Raw genomic sequence first — 16,339 nt, 5'->3', positions numbered from 1 at the left:
ACAAATAAAATATCACCATAGATGGTTCTTGCCTCTTGACTTATCTGCAGTTTCAACTCCTCTTACTAGTATTATTTCTTTCAGAAGCTTAACATGGGGTTGTCACATTCACACAAAAAGGTGGCTCAGTCATGAATACCTTCTCTATGAATTTCAGGGGATGGAAGTAGAAGCACACCACACCATGCCCTCAAAGAGATGAGAGGAATCACTTAAACTAAATGATTTCCATTAGTTTGAAAGAGAAAATAGTGGGTGATGTTTCAAGCCAATCAAGAAAGTTTCAGGTGTGAAAAGCACATTAGTGGCCTTTCAAGTGTGTTTTCTTCCCATCATGTCCTTCTGAAACTCTTACCATCTTTGTGTTGATAGCTTTTGAAGATACAGACACTTGGTTTAGAACAGTGATCTTGTGGTTTTTCTGTGTGCTTCATCTGTATGCCAAATTTTCAGTACTATTTTCAACTTAAACTGTCATGTATTCAGAAAGAAAACCAGAAACTTCTAAAATCATAACTAATACTCTCATATGCTGGCTGAAAGTCTTATTAATTAAGATATGTTTTAGAGAATATCTCAGAGTAACCCAGAAAAGAACAATGAACAAACAATGTAATTTGAATGTGTTAAGTTAGAAGCATTTGTATGTTGTGGGTGACTCCAATATACAGTTCAGTAATGAAGCAGAACTTCATTACTTTAATTCTCCACCTATGAGTGTTGTGTGATCATATAGAAGGTCACACCACACACACACACTCACACTCACTTACAACTTCCCTATATATCTAGAGCATTAATAATGTTATAAAATATGATATCTGTGATGATAAAATAAAACTTAAACAGATGTGAATTTTTATCATGTGATTTTTTTTTTTATCATATGACTAGCACACATTAGAAACCACTACGTCTTTCCTCTTCTTCAGTATCACTGTAATTAGCCTTGGTCCATCAGAGATGGTAAATATGTCAATGTAGAAAGCTCATACTAACAGAAGATGTCCCAGTTCAGTGAGATGGTAACTTTTGTAACAAATGAAGATACCATAGGCTGGAAAGTTCCAGGAAATAGTGAGTTTCCAGTAGCATCTCATGGGTAAACTGTAATTAAAAGGTACTCCTATATCAAATAGGTTATGTCTAAGAATCATTAGGGCTCAGATTTTCTTTCAGATATAAAGGAACAATTAGGTTCCCCTGGTTAATTAAGGGTCATAAGTTTGGGGGTATCAATGAGTCTTCAAACTACTCTTCCTTCCTGCTAACAGGAAGTCTGACTGGAGAGACATAGTTTACTGCTTCTGATGGAGCTGCCTGGTACAGAGCATTCCTCTGATTCAGGTGTAGCCATCATCTGCTCTCCAGTGCTTTGCATTCAGCCTGAAAACGGGGGCCAGAAGAGGCCATTGCTTCTTCCATTCTACTTCTCCAAGAAATGATGAAATGAAACTTTTCTATTCCCTGTGAACTGATTTCTGTCAACAGCCCTGGAGAACACATCACAGATGTGAAAGAAATGACAGGAGGATTTGCTGACAAGAAGGAAAAACCAGAGTTTAGAAAACATCACCTACATTGGAGATTAAGGAGCTACTGGCTTCTGACTGACCCTCTCCCCTCTACTCCGAGTTGTTTTTTCAGGACACTCGACTCTTTTCAAATGACTCATTTAGTGGGGTGGGGGTGGGGGTACTTGGATCAAATGGATCTCACCAATAGCTCAATTGTTTTGAAGTTTAGCTTATAAGTTTTATTAATTGATTTTACCCTTCTCTCTTCATTAAATGATAAACATAAATTAGGATACAAAGAATGCCCTGCATATTTGAAAGAAATATCATTGTACAAACTTCAGATTAGAGTGCTTCTATTTGCATGACAGAAACAAAAACAAAACAACAACAATAGCAAAAAAACAAAACAAAACAAAAAAAAAAAAAACACCTTAAGGAAAAAGGACTTCATTAAAAAGAAAAGACCACAGGAAGTCAGTCATGTCTTGATGGGATGACAGGGACCTGAAGAAAGGACACCTTTCCACCAAAGGTACACACCTAATGAGACTCACTGAAAACCATTCTAGATTCATTTTACTCACACTAGAAGACCTTTGAAGTTGTTACATCTCAATTCAAGGAAGTAACAGCTTAGGGAGATGGATTAGCAGTAAGGATACTTGTTATGCAAGTACCATGTCCTAAGGTTAAATCTCCAGCATGCTTACACAAGCCAGGCAGGAGAATATGCCTGTAACCAACCTTGGTGTTTTTGTTTGAGACAGGCAGATATAGGGAGCTCAATACCCAGGCATCCTATGGGGAATGACAAGCTTCATGTTCAGTGAGGGAACGTGTCTCAAGGGAATACAGTGAAGAACAACAGAGGGGGTGCCTTAACCTGGAATAGTCCTCTGGCTTTCTCATGCTTGTTCAAGAATGACCATATATGTATGCAGCAAGCGTGCGAGCGCGTGCGCGCGCACACACACACACACACACACACTCACACTGACATGCAGACATACACATCACAAGATAAAAACAGAAAATATAGGTTAAATAAAGATAAAGAAAGCAAAGGGGACAATTCTGCATATGTGAGGTAGACATAGACTTCATGAGTTCTAGCCAGGACATCACCATTTTCTTCGGTAACTTGACCATCACTCATAGCTTAATTTTTTGTCTTATCAATGGTCCTGAAAGTCTACATTTCCCTGTTGCTCCAAGGCATTTTTAGAAGATATTAATATAGTATAAAGCAAGAGCCTAACATTCAAAGAAAAATAAATGAATTCATTTTTCCATGGTATTAATGGCATTAGCAGCGATACAGGTATAAAGTTTTAGAAAGATTTCTTTTTAATGTTTCAAGGCTACTGACAATAGGCAATACTATACAGAAAGCTATTATTTATGCACTCACACAAAACTGCTAAGAGGAAATCACTTAGGCCCAAAGTAGTGAGGTATTGTTGAAGTTTTTTCCAGTCCTGCTAAGACCCGAGTAAACACAGAGAGACTTACATTACTTATAAAGTGTATGGCCTTGGCAGGCTTCTTGCTATCTAGTTCTTATATCTTAAATTAACCCATTTCTATTAATCAATTAGTTTCCATGTGGCTCATGGCTTACTGGTACTTTCACATCTTGCTTCCTCTGTGTCTGGCTGGTGACTCCTGACTCAGCCTTCCAATTCCCAGAATTCTCCTCTCTCTTTGTCCTGCCTATACTTCCTGCCTTGCTACTGGCCAATCAGAGCAACACATTCACAGCATATAGATATACACAGCAGTGAAGTGGGATCCTGGAAGGGCTCCTTGTTGGTAGATGGGGGCAGGAGGTAGAATCCCACAAAGGAAGAGTCAATGAATTGTCAAGCAGTAATGTAAAAGTTATTCAGTTCAAACAAAGATGGACATTATAAAGTGAGAGACATAAATAGAAAAGGGAAGGGAAGGCCATGATAGGGAACCAAAGAAAGCCAGGCGTGCTTCATCACACTGAATGACTTCTTTTAGAAATGGCATATCCCTCTATAGAGAATTTATTGGCATAAATTCCAGGAAATACCACCAATGTATTGTCTTGCCATAGGTATCAAACACAATTGGGAAGAGTATAAAAGTTCTTATCCAGCATTCAAATCTAACTTAAGACCTTTTCTCTACCAGAAAAATCTGGGAAAGTGATTGAACATTTTGAAAATTATCAGTCTTGTTTGTCCCTTAATTTTATTCATTTGTGAAATTGTCACAATTTCACTGATTACTCATGATGATGATATAATAACTGACATGCATGCACAGTTTCCAACACATACAAAAATACTCTGCATCTAAAATAAAACTTTACATATAAGGCTCTGGAATCCTGGCAGAAGAGGAGGCAGTGAAAGTGGAAGAGCTAGAAGACCAGGGAGATGTCGGATGTGAGACACTATCTTCTATAGATGACTAGGAGTTGAATCAATGAGATCTCAACAATATGGTTATGCAAGATAGACACGCAAAGTGACAAAACTAATGGAAATGTCATCACAGATAGGGGAAAATAGACAAGGCCCCACTTCTAGATGAAGAGTATAGACAAAGAATGGCTATCAAAGAACAATCAGTCTTCTCCAGAATGAGTACCTGATAGCTTATCTAATCCCAAGCAGTTATCTCTAAGCATAAATATATATGACCAACACTAATGGACTTGACAGGCTTTATTAATGAACATATGCATATTCATGTGTACATGTGTGTAACAAAACTTTAAGAGGAGTTCAAAATTTGAGAGGAAGTTGGTGAGACATGGAGGAGTTGGAGGGGAAAAGGGAGGGGTAGAAGTGAAGTACATACAGAACTCATGTATGAAATTCTCAAAAAAATTTGACTAAAAAATAATTTAAAAATGTGAATGCTAATGCTGTGCCTTGAGCTAGTGGTCACACATGTGATCTCAGACACCAGTCACCACTAAAACTGTTCTGGTTATAACCCTTCAACACAGTGAGTCCGAAATGACCTCAACATGTCAACTGTAATATTGACATGGAATGTGGCATGAGATTAGGCTGACTTGCCACAGCATTCCTGGGCATTAAAAAAAAATGTGTTGTTAATTCTTTGAGAAATTTATACACTGCATTTTTTAAATCACGTTTACCCCCTTTACCCCATCTCCTTCGGGTTTCTCTACCCCATTTCGTACCCACTCAACTGTGTGTCCTCATTAGTGCCGCTTAAATACTCTTAAGTGTGTGGCCATCCAGTAGAGTGTGTTAGACATACTGGGGATCATAGCATTAAAACGAACTAGCACTGTCTTAACCAACAGCTACCACATACCAAGAGTTCCTTATACCTGCCTCTTCTCACAGGTTTTCCATTGCTTGGACTCATGGATAGCAAACTAGCCATATTGTTCTGATATATCAGAGCCCATCTTTCCCACCACACTTTCCTTCCTCCTGCTTAGCAAACATTTCTTCATCCTTGAAAGCTACAGAGTGGCTTTGTTCATTTTCCTCCCAACTCTTCTGCTGAAGATAAGATTGCAAGATGTGTTGTAAAACAGAGATCATCCTTATGTTTTATGTAATAAAATTATTGATCATGAAAAGAGAATAAATGGTGTTTAGCCGTAGACCCCCCATTCCCTAAGGATTTACTCACAGCAATAATACTTACCAATAACTAACAGAGTTTCTGTGTTGCAGATTCCAGCCAGTAATGCCCTGTTCAAATGAATTTAGAGATTTTCCCAGCTTGTGTTCATATACTACAAAAGGGAAATAACCAAAATTACACCTACTTGTGTAGGAATTATCGACTTTAGCTTTGAAGTGCAAATGAGCTGAATGAAAACACACTTAGACTGCAACACAGGAACTATTGCTACCGGCTGACTGATGGCGCATTAACTGTCTCAGAAAGAAAGCCTGATGTTGCAAGGGATCTGCAGCACTGGAAACCAGTTATCCCACAGAGTGAACAAGGCAGTGGTGGGTTTTTTTTTATTAAAATTCTGTACTTTCTCCTTTTCCTAGCAATTCAAGTTACCAATCTCCCATAGCCAACCCTGCCCCCTATCTCTCCCGCTGCTGTTCTAAAAACTAGACATATGGACTCAAGGTAGGACACAGGCTGCTGTAAACCAACCCTCAGTAAGTATTTATTGTGAATGAAAATTTTCACAGAATCTTGTACTGACTATATTCAATTTATGTAGAGTAATGCTTGACAATGTGTATATGTGTATATATCTTCAAGGAAAACTTGTGGAGCCTTATCAGACAAAGCAAGAGCCAGATAAGAGGAAACTGTCACATGATCATCCGTGTTTAAGGCTGGAAAAAGTGTTGGAAATTTGAGGCTGAGTGTTTAGGAAAGACTTGACAAAACACTAATAGAAATTTTATTAACTGTGCTGTAAAGTCATAGATATTAAATGACTGAATTTATCTGTTCACCACTTCCCATCTGCCATCTTGAATCTTGAAGAAGTCATAACTGAGATACCTTAAGTTAAAGAGTCCCCAAGGACACATGAGGGTGTGCTACCACAGTTAAGATTGCTTCTCTGAGTAGGATCTGCCTCTTTGTTGAATGAGTGACAGCAGTGTTTCCATCTGTTTTTTGTTTGTTTGTTAAAGATAATACAAGCAGTCTCTTTTGTAAGAACTTTAAGAAGTCCTCACTCACCCTATCTCTTTCTCACATCCTTGAATAATTCTCCATGGTTTCAGAGAAGAGAAAAAATATTAACAGAAATAAATATAAAGTTTCCTCTGCATTTCTATTTCCTGGCCCCTCTGTGAGGCAGAGTGGTTCTGTCCTTTTCTATGGGAGGGAGTTTGGTGCTAAGAATTCCAATACTACCATGACATGGCACAAGAGATCTCTTCTAGTTCCCACCAGAGGCCTTATAATGCACAATATAATGTTATTTTTACATAATTAGTTATGCTGTGCTATTAAGGGAATAACAAGAAGTACTGTCTAGATAATCTCAATGCATATGTTATTTCCAGAGTTCACTATACCCATGCATATGTAGACTGCTGCTATAAATTATCTTGAGAATTTTGTTACTGAAATATCCATTTTTTCTTTTTGAACAAACATTCTTTCTCCAGAAATGGACTGAATGAAAGCTTGGATGCAGATTAGCATCTGCCCCAATAATAACACAAGGGAAAGGTCTGGATGCAATGAAATGCAGAGCAGAGAAAATCTTCACAATCTTCAGCGTTCATTGTTCTTTACCCAGTGTTTTTTTATCAGCTCCCTCACAGCACACATGTGCAAAAAGAACAAAATTCATTGGTCTTCGGATGCAATTAATGGACTGACTCAAGTCCAAATAATTAAAAGGTATCAGTTCAGTGGTGCTGAAGTTTAAGTTTCTTAATAAAGTGGTAAATTTATCATGCCATAAGATATAATGAGAAAGAAGGAAGGACAATGAAACCATTTGACAACAAAATTTTACCAGAGTCATTCTTCCAGATACGATAGACCTAAATCCTACCTTTTGCAGCTCAAAAACGGTTTCAGAAAAGTTTTTACTATTATCATTGTTCAATTTCATGCATTTCTGCACTTGAACTTCCAGCCAGGAGAAGGGCTACAACTGCCGGAAGGTTGATGTGTGTGTGTAATTTCCAGCCAATATTTGCAGACCCAGGAGGTTGGGCAACTTTTCCAAACTTGTGAGTGCTGATGTGATTTGAGTCTCTGAACATACTAAGATTTCTGTTTCCCAACCACAACCAAATTATAAACTAAGGCAGAAGAAGAATGGAGCACAATTTCAGAAGTTATTTTCCATAAAGACTCAATCTCGTGGGCCTCTAGTTTTGTTATGTTCCCTCTCTAGTCTGAATATATATTGAATGTATATGTGCAAGATTAAAACTAATTATGATGTATATTATCAAAAGTGACCCATGTTTCTTGTGAAAAGGTTCCTTATGAAGTCTACTTGAATGAGTATTCTGTTTAACAGGAAAATGTATGTGCCTAGTCGTCACTCCAGCACAGGTATGCTCCTTAGAGATCATATTAAAGTATCACTTAATTTCGCATGCTTTAGAAGGTACCTGCATTTCTGGATAACCAGATTCAAGTTTCTCAAGTCAAAAACCAGCTGATTTTGATACGTGGTAATGACAGATCTTCCTAGACTGTCCCATCACAAAATTCTAAACAGCATGAGCCATTGATACATTTTGATACATGGTGATGACAGATCTTCCTAGACTGTCCCATCACAAAATTCTAAAGAGCATGAGCCATTGCTGTACATAGCACACCGTAATTCTAGGCTTTCTCTAATTTTTCTTAGAACTTCAACTTCTTAGTTTAACAATTTATTTTTATTGTCTCTAATCTCTTGCAGTTGTCTGTCTTCCCGATTAAAAAGGAAAAACCTTCTATCTCTTTTCAAATTTAAAACTTGACAGCACTGAGATAGGAGAAGGTAAATATCAAGTGTGATATACAGCCATGGCTGTTCGGTGTACTGATTTGCCCAACTACCCATTGTTAATGCTTGGGATTTTATGTCAGGGAATTTATATTTGAGAAGGAGCTGATTTCTGTGTGTACATTGAGAAATAGGCTTATATTCCCAAGGACTGGATTGCTGCTGTACAGTACTCTCTTTGTATGCACCTGAGTCCATGGTTAGTATACATCTGAATTAGGAGGCTGCGGTTTTAAAAGCCCCATTGCTACACTTTAGGAGAAAGTAACTGAGCCCACACACACACACAGGTATGGTGAAAAGGAGGCTTGCGAGTGCAGATATCTCTCCGTATACTTTATATGACATTTCTACAACTTCCTCAACATTTTACGTACAATATTAGAGTCTCTTCATATGGCAACAACTATTATCTCCAAACAGCTAAAATCATGACAAAACAATCACGACTTCTGATGCTAGTTTGGATACCCGTTCAAATGTGTCCTACATTTTATTACAGGTAATCCATTTAAAGCTTGATGCTATTAGCGTACCCTATGCACGAAACACATTAATTTGTCCATTAATACCAGTAAGCTTGGTATGCTCTCTACTATATATGAATCATCAATCTAAATAATTGATGTATCAATTAGCAGATTCTTCCATCAACCATTATAAAGTAGGTACCTCTACTTCACAGCTCAGGGAACTGAGGATCTGAAGTAATGTTTCAGATGTTGCATACTTGGCAGGTAAGCTGGCCAAACTTTGAACCTGAACAGTGTCGCTTCAAATCCCATGTTACTGATCATGAGCATAAACTATAATTAGGAAATACAAAGTGGCTTTTTAAAAAAAAAAATTATTAATGCTGTATTGTCAGAGGTGACAAAGGAAGTCCCTTCCGGTCACTTTGGAAGCTGCTGGAGATATCTACCACACGGATCAGCTACCACAGAGACTGGACAGATGGAGACCAAAAGGCTGCTGCAGGTTCCTAGAAATGGGGGCAGCAATACAAAGGTAAGGAACAGAAGGAAGACAAAACAATGAAGAGAGTTTTCAGTCTGAAGACAGAGAACGCTCTGCCTCCAGCATGTGAAATGAGTAAGCAGAGAGGATACTGAGGAGGATAAGAAGGACAAGGTGACAGAATATTAAAGCTCTCTCATTATTCATGTTTGTCATCCCATGATCTAAATTCACTGTGGGTAGATCTCTATAGTCTATCTCCTCTGCATCACAGTGATCATACTGCAAATGACCAACCATTGTCACATTTCAGACACACCTACCTCCGCCTCTGAGTCATCTCTCTTAAGATAAATGAGGCAGGCTCCTGAATTTTAGAAAAACACACACAGTGAACTAGTGAAATTTTTGAATGATTATACTTTGCATTGCACCTTAAATTTGAGTTTGGGTTTTTGAGGAGCAAGGCTGAGTTGAATGAAAACCATAACAATTTTAAACACAGAGAAAACACACCACATGCACATGTGCACCCACACACATGTACACACATGTGTCTTCCCTTGACTACATAGTACTACAAGAAATAAATTACATATTTCTTATGTTTAGTACTCTCCAGCATGGTACAAAATTTCTACTACCTTACTGAAAATCTTTTTTTTTTTTTAAATTTCATTCTGGATCATACACCTCTTAATATGGGGATGATTCTGTGTCATCCTTTGAAGCAGCAAGTTACTATCTGAACCTATATCCAAGACTTATCTAACTCTACGGACCTAAATCATGCTGTCACTGCTTAACTGCTTAGGGGAATTAAAACTGCAGTTTTTAAGTTAGTAAAACATGCCCTTCTTCATCACCATTCTGAGTCAATAATTGTGAAGAACTTAACAGGATAATCATGGCCACATAATGATGTGATATGAAAATAAAATGTACACACATTTCAGTTCTTTGTTTTAACTTTATGCTATAAACTATGTGTGTGTGTGCGTGTGTGCGAATGCACCATGTGCATGCACATACATACATGTATAGTAGGTTTTCAATTTACAGTAAGACTTCAGATATTCAAAAACAAATATACATAGTAGAAAGAGGTCCACATGATGAAAATCTATGCATCTATTTTCTGGTCTATTATATAATCTTTTTTTTTTTCTTAAGAATTAAAAGCCCAAGAGGTCAGAGCACTAGCAAATAGCCTTTACCTTACCAGCCACTGCCATCCTTCCCCTGAGAAAGAGACCTACTTCCTGTGTGTCTGTATTTTTATTGACTTTCTGTTCTGCCTTCTCATTGGTTCTAAACCCAACCACATGACTTCTTCATCACTGCCTGTCTATACAGACCTCCAGGTCTCTATGGTTGGTACTTGGATTAAAGGTGTATGTCACCAAGCTGGCTGTGTCCTTGAACACACAGACTTTGCCTACCATGTGATCAGATTAAGGGTGTGTGCTACCACTGCCAGACTTCTGCTAAATGGCTTGCTATTAGCTCTGAACCCCAGGCAACTTTATTTATTAACATACAAATAAAATCACATTTTAGCACAAATAAAATATCACCATATTTCTGTTCTAATAAAAAGAAAAAAGGAAAAAGTTATAACTAATATAAGAAAAACTATATACATTAAGTACAATAACAAAGTATACACAATATATACAAGCAATAAATACCTAAACAATGTCTAGTCCATTTGCATTTGACAAACTTAGAGAAAATAATTCCATTATCTATCCTATTTTGGTCAGTCCAAAATGTACCTGATTCACTTTTAATTCTAACTTATATTACTAACAGAACTATTTTATAATGTCTTTCAAATTTATACACGTACACCTCTTTAGTGAGTTTCTTTTCTAAAATTTTTTTTTTTTTTGGTTTTTCGAGACAGGGTTTCTCTGTGCAGTTTTGGTGCCTCCTGTCCTGGATCTCACCCTGTAGACCAGGCTGGCTTCGAACTCACAGAGATTCACCTGGCTCTGACTCCTGAGTGCTGGGATTAAAGGCGTGCACCACGACTGCCCAGCTCTAAAATTCTTAATAAGGAAGACTATAAATATAACTAACTAATCTTAAAGAAAAAAAACAGTTACATCTTCTCTTTAAATATATGCTGTCCCTGTATTTGAACATCTTATGTATTAGCAAGATCTCACAGGGGAAAGGAACCACAGAAACAAGTGTGCAGAAAGCATTTGTCATATGGAAATTGGAAATTTTGTTTACAAACCCATGCACTCAATTTTTGATACATGATGCATGTTTTCCTTTGTCACACATTCTAAATAGTTTAGTATATTCACAATATCCATTTTAATTTTGAGAATCTTTTAAAAATGGCAAAGCAAATGATATTACAAAATACTAGAAAGGCTCTGGGCAGAAATAAATGTCTCTGGGACCCAGGCTTGGGTTTGGTTGGAGTGTACTTAGCTAGAACTTCAGTTAGTTCAGATGAGACTGTGAGGTATGTTCTTCCTGATCCTCATAGCCACAGAAAGTGTTGAAACAACCAACATCTACAAATCCATTTGCAGTTTATTAGGTATGACAGACAAATGGATCAATAGTTATCAGGACACTAACACTTAAATTCCTGGAGCATGTTCATCTCCTGGCATATAAAAATATTCAAAAAAAATATGTGTTTAAGCAAATGGAGTGAAATTCTGCAAACCAACCAAACACAAAATATTTGACTGAAGGGATGGTTTAAGTAGTAAAATACAATCAGTAAAGTTGACATGAGCATGGTGTTTCTGACATATTCAAGGACTAGACTTAGCAGAACATTTTTAAGTATAGATTTCAAAAGAATTGCTTTATGGGAAAAGGTATTTTTTTCACAACTGATATATTATACTAAGATAATGAAAATCAGTGTGTTCAATATCTGGAGATACATCTATGGAGTTCTTCAAACTGTTTCATAATAACTTTGTTGTATTCAAATTTGTAGTATAAGTCATTTTTATCACATATTCTGGTTGTCCCAATGATGATTCAGAATAATATTTTACATTTATTGCAAAATAATTCAGATATCAGAAGGAAGATAGAACCACACAATTCTGTTCAGTAGACACTATCATAAGACACAAAATTCCTGGAAGAATACATCAGGAAAATAAAAGAAAGCTGTGGGTAAAGTGCCCTTTGTTGATGCTACACAAATGGTTAAAGTTGACAGTCTTCCAGGCCATCTTCATTTTAGCCTGCTCAGGGGTTTCCCCATCATGTGTTCACATTTTCTTCTTTCATGAGATTCTTTGGTCATTAATCCAATCTACCTCTGGACCAAACCAGCTGTGAAAAAGCTGTTGATTACCATGGCCCCATGCAAAATGATGTCCCTAAAATAATAAAGAATTGGATACCCTGCCTGCAATGGGTGTGAATATGTTATTTTTCCTTCTATAGTTCGAGGATTATCACCAAGTTCTAATGCTCTAAACAATCATTTTGAACTTTATGAAAACATCTTATGTTTCTTGTGATTGTTGACTATATTTTAAGACATTATTTTAATTTTTCTTGGTTTGATCTCATCAAGAGCTGGCAGCTATCACTGGGCCTGCTTGGAGAATATCAGTTACAACAGAATGATACAAAAGGCTAGGGAACAAAAGACTGTGGGAACAGAGACCTTCTAAGTTTTGTTTTTGCTATGAATGTACATGCAGAGCCTTGATAGTGATGAGTTGCAGCACATACTGCTATCTAGGGATTTGATTATTTCAAGGCTACTTGATTAATAAGAAGCATGTTACCTGGTGCCTTCTGTCAAAGCTAAATTGGTAATTCTTTTCAAAGGATCTGTGATCGTGAATAGCTTATACAATAGAATATTCTAAAAATAGGTTTACTTGAAAAAAAGTGTCCCATGTTATGTATGTGTATTTCTAGCCTTGAAATCTGATGATATGAATACCCCTTGGGATGGAATAAATTGACAGGAAGGAACTGCAAACTAATGCCTGGGATATTAAGAAGTTCAATATTGAAACTATTCTTAGTCTACACGAGCTTGCCAATGTTATATTTATACCTGAATTCATAGAGGAACCTGAGACAATAGAACTGCCTAACTTCAAAGTTCAGATGTTACTCTGTAATGGCAGAATTAATTTCCTTGATGGCTAATCCATCACGCCTAAGTGTGATGCATGTGGTATCAAACATGCGTGTATCTGCTATCATTAATTGTGGCATATTGTCACAACTGATAAGGAAATCCAGGGAGAGTGAAAGAAACAAGGCTGTGATATTGGCAGTTTAGCCTTCTCCTCCCGTAAGCCAAGGCAGGTACCGCCAGACTGGCCAAATCAGACTGGGCCCTTGTGATTCGCACCGGGAGGAAAAGACAGGCTTCCAGAAGCATAAATCACCAGACCAGTCATGCTCTCCATTTGCAAAGCTGCTGCTTATATTGTGAGATAATGATTGATAGGGTCTGAACAAATGCTTGGAGAAATCAGGGAAGGTGCAGGCACTTAGGTGTGACATTTGGCCATGGAAATCTGCAGGGAACAGGCCAGCTGGCGATGAGGCCGTTCTGAGGAAATTAACACAAACACATTTAAAAGAAGAGCAATAATGAACTCTGGGTTAAATGACATCCAGGTAAAATGGCAATTATGGATACCAGATAGTCTGTGTGCCAGAGAGAAGAAAATGGGAAGAAATTGGGCAATAAAAACTATTTGGGTGGATTTCATTAAGAAAAGGGCATCCTTTAAGGCAGCCACTCTAATAAAAACAACATTCAGTTAAGGAGGTAGAAGTTGCAAGAGATAAAATGCAGAAGAAAAAGTCTTGGAAAGTTTTACTTTGAATCTAGGCTCAACTGGAAACAGAAAAGGATGTGAGTTATTGATATATGTGATATATCCTATGAAAATTCAATGTAAGTGGGAAGAAGGCTTGTGTAATGTTATTGGGGCTAAGTGGTCCTTCTCCTCCTTCTCCTGCTCCTCCTTCTTCTTCATGAAAATAATTCACAAATAAAACTATAACACAGTTATCCCAAGGCAGCTGCTCAAACATTTGCCCTGTCCCAAATTCTATACATCTCAATGAACTCCTTCACATTTTGAATGATCATTCTAAAGCTAAGGAGCTTCTAAGGTTTACATTTTCTCTAACAACTACACTTTTATGAACTTACCTATCACACTAAAAAAATACATATATTATAACAAATTTGGAACTTGGAAAAGAATTATCTTCATATATTCTTTTTTTAAAATTTTCTATTTTCTATATTCTGTCCTTATCACCAAAGTTGCCCTTCCATGGACACCTTTCTCAGTGTTTCATTATACTCACACTTATACCTAATCTGTTTGTATATATACATGGAAAAATAGGCTTGTATCTGCATGTATGGGCAAAACATGAATTTCTGTTTTCTTTCTAAGTTTGGGTGACCACACTTAATATTAGCCATTCTAAGCCCCCAAATTTTGCAATTTCCATTTTTCTTTGGTGCTAAATAGTATTTCATTTCAGATATGTACCAGTTTATATGTGTAGTCTTCTTAATGCAATCCCAACATACCTGTATGAAAACCTTCTTTATGCTAAGGCTATATAATCAAATATCAAAAAAAAAAAAAAAACCCAGACTTCATTTTCTTCTAAGGGGAATTAGGCACTGTATATACGAAAATCTTTGCCATGACTGCTACAAAAGAACCACCTTAAGACCAGGTAATGAAGGTCTATGCATTGAAACCCTGTTACCATTGGCAGTTGTGAAAATCTCAGTCATTACACAACAATCTCATTTTACCTCCCTCTTAAGCATGCATCTCCCATAAGGTCAATTCAATTTGCTGTCTTTTGTAGCTTATGATATTTGTGTTCTCTGCTACTTTTTCCTGGTTTCCCACAACACTTGGGCTCATTCACTATTTCCCACAAAGTTATATCCAATTTCTTTAAACTCCCCCATTCTTGGCTTTGTTTCTTAAGTTGAGAGAATATGGAATTTGCATATAGTGGCAAATCCAAATGCTTTAAGCTATTTAAATTTTGATATGAGTCATTGCCTCAGCAGATACTCCTTTCTTATGCTCCCATATAGTTCTTAAGGTATTCTCGTTATGATATCACAATGGTTCCTGTATGTTAACATACAATTAGTATTTCTATGCCATGAGAGAGAAGTCCACTTTTTCAATGTCAAATCCTTTTTCTGCTGGTATGGTCAGATTTTGCATTCTGCCCTTGAACAGTCTACAGTAGCACAAGAATCTATTTAGTTTCTTGGAGTCTCCCCCTTCAGGGCACATTGTCTCAGTTTGGAATGTGTTGACACATGGTGATGGCCTACTCAGAGAACTTCCTCAATCAGTAGATGTGAGAAAAAAAAATCTGTCCTCTAAATCTGCTGCAGACAATCCAGTAGAAGGTGATGTGAGAAGTTCATGAGCTTTAGGAGAAATGGTACCTGGTGAGTTGTAAGTCAATCCCTAAGAATAGCAGTATTTGCTCAACAAATTGAATTTTAAAACTGTATCTCACTTTCTCCATCTATCTTTCTTTACTACGTAAGAAAGGATCAAGTGGTCAGCAAGGCTCAGATAATTTTTACATGAATTGCAATTTCCTTTTTGTGTGAAAATCTTGTGGTGACATCATTTATCTCCCTAACTGCTGGTAAAACCACACAAGACATAATCAAACCAGATGCCTTATGCCTGTGATGAACATAAGTTATTAAGAGGGTCAAACAAATTCTTTCATAAAGGACCTATGAAAACTCAGAGGGTACGAAACAAGGAAGGAAGATGAAGGGGAAGAGGGAAAATTGAATGAAAGAAGAGGAGAATCAAGGGCAGGGGAGGGAAAAAGAGAGGAGAAAGGAAGGAGACAATGTGGAAACAGCACAAGACATTCAGGTAGCACAATTCATTAAGCTCCGTTCTCTTCCAAGGCAGTTAATCAAGTAAAGAAAATTAACAGGATGAAGATAGAACAAGGTTTATTGCAAGTCTTCAACAAACCTGCTATTCCTATTCCCAGAGACCTTCCAGGTCCTAGTTTGCAAACTTCTAGCAGGATGTAGCAGCAATCTTGAATGTTGCACTCTGGTGTGTGGATGCAAGAGACACATGAATGTTCTATGTTCTATGAATCCCCCTCACCAGTTGTCATTTATTTAGGAACTATTTACTATAGCCATCATCATAGACATGCTGAAATAGAAAGGAACTATCCTTCCCATGTACATATGAAGAAATCTCAAGAAAGTGTGAGTAGCACTGTGTATTCTGAGGGCAGACTCATCCTTTCAATGTGATATGGCCATGTTGGCAGGTGGGAAAAACTGGGACATTCTATACCTAAAGCATGTAAGGCACTGAATTTCCAC

The sequence above is a fragment of the Peromyscus eremicus genome, chromosome 19 (genome assembly GCF_949786415.1).
Source record: "Peromyscus eremicus chromosome 19, PerEre_H2_v1, whole genome shotgun sequence".
Lineage (NCBI taxonomy): Eukaryota > Metazoa > Chordata > Mammalia > Rodentia > Cricetidae > Peromyscus > Peromyscus eremicus.
Note: the sequence above shows the minus strand (reverse complement) of the source record.